Source organism: Gopherus evgoodei, unplaced genomic scaffold, assembly GCF_007399415.2.
Source record: "Gopherus evgoodei ecotype Sinaloan lineage unplaced genomic scaffold, rGopEvg1_v1.p scaffold_81_arrow_ctg1, whole genome shotgun sequence".
Lineage (NCBI taxonomy): Eukaryota > Metazoa > Chordata > Testudines > Testudinidae > Gopherus > Gopherus evgoodei.
The window spans coordinates 388871-392179 of record NW_022060102.1 but is presented as its reverse complement, the minus strand read 5'-3'; the positions used below and the strand labels follow the sequence as shown (position 1 = coordinate 392179).

General features: G+C 48.7%; 1 non-coding gene across 1 annotated transcript; it reads right to left on the bottom strand.

Annotated features, from left to right (window-relative positions):
• Window positions 1-1609: 1609 nt before the first annotated feature.
• TRNAS-GCU lies at window positions 1610-1691 on the bottom strand. Its single transcript has one exon. It is a non-coding gene; the product is annotated as a tRNA-Ser (tRNA).
• Between the last annotated feature and the right edge of the window lie 1618 nt (window positions 1692-3309).

Sequence of the window (3309 nt, the reverse complement as noted above, 5' to 3'; positions counted from 1 at the left end):
TTGTGGCTGCCAGAATCAGTGGGCAGCTTGTTTAGTTTATGCCGAGGGTTGAGTCCTGCTTTGTGCACCGTGTTTGAGAATGAAAATCCTAAACCGCCCTTTGAAATAACGAATGCAGCAGGACGTGTTATTGTCCCTGCCCCAAAGCAGACAGACCAATGGAGAAATGCCATGAGTCCAGGGTAATACTCCACTGTGGTTTTACCATTTCCACTCGCTAAACTCCCTCCCAACCTTCTGGGTTCCTAGAGCAGGGGACTGAGCCTGAGCTGAAACACGGACACTGCAACTTTACTACAGCCCAAGCTGCATGATCCTGATTAATCCGACACAGGCTAGTCGTGGGTGTTTCATTGCACTAGAGACGTAGCCTAATGTCATGTCTATACTGCGATTAACACACCCAAGGCACCTGTCTCAAAACCCGGCCAGCTGACTCAGGCTTACAGGGCTTGGACTGCAAGACTATAAAATTACAGTGCAGACATATGGACTTGAGCCCAACCTCAGAGACCCCACGAGGAGTGAGAGTTTCCAAACCCAGGCTTCAATGTGAACACAAATATCTGCACTACAGTTTTTAGCCCCACAGCTTTAACTCCATAAGCCCAAGTCAGATGACACAGGACAGCCATGCTGCCATCTTTATCCCAGAAGAGATGGACTCTACGGGTACGTCTCCATTGCAATGTCAGCCCAGTTGTGGCACGCTGTGCTCAAAGCAGCACCTGGAATCCCCATATTCACCACTCATATAATGATGACACGGTTTGTACAAAGTCTGCCTGGTGAAGTATCATTTCAAAAGTCTTGGTTTGTTGAACCTTAATATCATGTTGGACTGTGTGTGTAGCATTGGTTGGGAAGTTATGAAGTTTTGTTCTGTGTGAGTTACTGAAATATGTTATGAGGTTGGGAAATGCCCACCACCAGCCTGTCAGGTGTGACAATGGAGAAGCCAGACTCGCTGCTGGCCCGTTAAAGGGATCCACATTCCCAAGGACTATCCCAGGAACCGTGTACAATGCAGACTTCTCCGAGATAGCACAGCGACAATGGACACTGCTTGACTCACATCCTAGCAAAGGTACTTCCTAGCAAGTTGGAAGAAACTATGAAAGAGGGGTAGAGACATCATGAGTTGGCCTCTTTCCCCCACAACTCAACACCTGTAAACACATCTGGTGGACAAACACTTCACTGAAATAATTCAGAAATCAGAAGAGAATAATACATTCAAATCAAAGTCCCCAAACTACTACTGGTTTTTCAGCAGAAAATTTTCAGTTTGGGGAATTTTGTTTTCTCAGTCAGACTTTGCCAAGGGAAGTAGGGAGAAAATGTTTGAGTTGCCCCCTTCAGAATAGTTTGACCTAGACACTCGCTGTGGTTCACTGTTGTGGCCTTGCTCAGGATGGGGGTATTTTAATTATTTGGGCAGGTCCCAGAGTGTTTGAGGGAGATTATGAGTCTGTTACCTTTTGAGATAAAAACTAAGAAGGAGTTTCTAGGAAGGTTTTTGTTTGCAAGAAGCAACGTTGTTTGATCTGTCATTGTACCAAAGGGAGAGAGGGTTGTCTATAAAGGAGGGGTGAAGATTAAATACATCCAATGAGGATGGGATTTGAACCCATGCATGCAGAGCACAATGGATTAGCAGTCCATCACCTTAACCACTCAGTCACCTCATCTGAGCTGCTGGAACAGGGACAGGAGGAGCAATCTAAGGCTGGCAGTGATAGGGACACTAAGGAGTTTTTAAATACTAAGCAGAAACTGGGTCTGAATGAGCTCCCCCCTCACATCTAGAGATGAGCTGGGGAAAGACTTCAGAAACAGACCGTGTTTGCACAGACACAGCTACTCTGCCTAGATATGCAGCATGATGGGGCCACTTTCCCAAAATGACCATTTTGGTGGTGTTAGGTTACAAATCACTATAGGATTGAGTGGAATGAAATGTTATTCTCCTTCCTGTATGAGTGAAGGGCAGCAGAACATACCTAGTCCATCCTGATGGACGGAAGAATACCTTTTATTCAACTGCATAGAAGCAACTCAGGATGTCACCCTAAACCAGTGGTCCCCAAACTTTTCACATTGTGCCTTTTTATCCGTGTCTGCGGCCCCTCGGAAACCACGGTCGAGAACCAGGGCTGGGAGTGGGGCTGTTGCTTGCTGGGGAGAGGGGTGCAGAAACAGGTGGGCCAGGGGCTTAGGTTGAGGATAGGATGGGTGAAGAGCTGGGACAGAGTGGGACTGAGTGGTGCTCCCTCCCTGCCCTCCATGGGGGCTGGCTCGGGCCCTGAGGTGCCCCCATGAACATTCCTCTGTGCCCCCCTAGGAGTCATGCTCCACATATTGGGGACCGCTGCCGTAAACTGACCCCTAGTCACTAAGCAGGGGCTAGTGATGCTAAAGCCCAGGGACAGGGAGCTTTGCCAGAGTGGAGCCTGCAGGTCAGATCATGGCGGGTGGACACGTGCTCCATGCTCTGGAACAGCTCTGAGCCAAACCCAGGCAGAGTCGTCATCAGTGTGACAACCCCCAGGGGACGCTCTCACTAGGGGAAGCCTCCTTGCCCTCAGCCCTCCTAGGTCTGACCTTGGACTTTTCAGCACCCCTGTTCCACACCAGGAGTTTCCTGTAGTGAGTCACCTTAGCAGGACACCTGGGAAAGCCTTACACCCCTCACCCCGAAGGGGAGTCATGCACCCCCAACTTCCGCAATCACCAGTGACTGTCAGCCAGCGTTGTAAAACAGAAGGTTTATTAGTGGTCTGGAATCCAGCCTGGGAAAGTTCTGTGTTAGCACAGGAGGCAGGAAGATTCAGCAACGTCCATCTTGGGCAGACCCAGAACTCAGACCTTGGGCTCTCCCGTCAAGTCCCCAAACCAGCAGACTCCTTGCTTCCAACAGCCCAACTCAGCCAGGTCCTTTGTCCCTCCTTTGTTCTGTTTCCCAGGCAACCTGCTCACCTGGTCTCCAGCTCTTTCTTTGTTCTCTGAAGGACATAAATCCACACTGTGTAGAGGGCAAGCACAGGAGTCTATTACACATAGCACTGGCGGAGTGTCCCCTTGCTTATTATGCTCAGAGACACTGCAAATTAATTGAATACAATAGAATATATGTACATTTTCCACAGGCGGGGGAAAGTGATGGGGTAGGCAGTTCCACACCCCAGGATAAGTTTTGTAGCAAGACAAGATAAGCACATTAGCCAATGGTTAACAGGTCACATAATGCCTTCACCCGTGGTCTCAAGTTAGCAAGTTAACATTTCATTAATACTTTGATAAAATGTT